The 1,170-nt window shown below is 40.3% G+C and overlaps 1 protein-coding gene across 1 annotated transcript in view; it reads right to left on the minus strand.

Moving 5' to 3' along the window:
• The window catches only part of LOTGIDRAFT_175946 (hypothetical protein), a gene marked incomplete at both ends in the record, with an annotated part of 2,986 nt that overhangs the window by 1,439 nt on the left and 377 nt on the right, over positions 1-1,170 (minus strand). The gene's annotated exons all lie outside the window — the stretch shown is intronic.

Consider the following 1,170-nt stretch of genomic DNA (forward strand, 5'->3'; position numbering starts at 1 on the left):
AAGCTGAAATTTTGCACGCATATACACATGGGCAAGCTAGACATTTAGAAAAAAACCCAGCTCAAAAATCCCCCATAGGAAAAAAGTTAGCCCAGGAAAAGTTGCTTATTATCTGCTCTTTTAAGCCATACCAAGGGTGAAGGTCCGATACCTAACTTTGCGAAATACGCCGATTTGACCCATGTTTGGGACTTTTCCTTCTAATTAGGGCCCAGGCACATGGTAAATCACTTAAAAGCTAATTAAAAACAATTAGGGCAAAAAATGGATATTTTTTTCTTACAAGGGACGACTGCACGAGAAGCGCTCAAATCCAAATAAATTTTTATTTTAAAAAGTTACAGAGTGACAAAGCTGAAATTCTCCACGCATATGCACATGGGCAAGCTAGACATTTAGAAAAAAACCCAGCTCAAAAATCTCCCATAGGAAAAAAGTTAGCCCAGGAAAAGTTGCTTATTATCTGCTCTTTTAAGCCATACCAAGGGTGAAGGTCCGATACCTAACTTTGCGAAATACGCCGATTTGACCCATGTTTGGGACTTTTCCTTCTAATTAGGGCCCAGGCACATGGTAAATCACTCAAAAGCTAATTAAAAACAATTAGGGCAAAAAATGGATATTTTTTTCTTACAAGGGACGACTTCACGAAGAGCGGTCATATCCAAATAAATTTTTATTTTAAAATGTTACAAAGCTACAAAGCTGAATTTCGTCACCAAGTCAACGAGCTCCTTCGAAATGCTAAACCACAACGCAGCAACCTCACCAATGATGAACGTCAAGCCATCGTCGACCTACGCCAAGATAAATCCATCACAAGCAGACAAGGGTAAGGCATGCGTTGTCATCGATAAGGCTGAATTCCATACACTCGTCCAGCATAACTTATCCGACACGATCACCTACGTTTCCCTCACCTAAGACCCCATTTCTAAACGTCTCCGTCAAATGAAAGCACTAGTCAAACAACTGCACGAGAACTTTGAAATCAACCATCTTCAACCATCTTAACATAACCAACCCCACTCTTTCGTAATGCTCGTGCTACTGCCAAAGTCCAACAAGATACGTCTGCTTGTATGTTCTAGGAACACAGTGTATTACAATTATTGCTCTTCAACCATCTTAACATAACCAACACCACTTTTTCGTATGCCCGTGCTACTG

Source organism: Lottia gigantea, assembly GCF_000327385.1.
Source record: "Lottia gigantea unplaced genomic scaffold LOTGIsca_576, whole genome shotgun sequence".
Lineage (NCBI taxonomy): Eukaryota > Metazoa > Mollusca > Gastropoda > Lottiidae > Lottia > Lottia gigantea.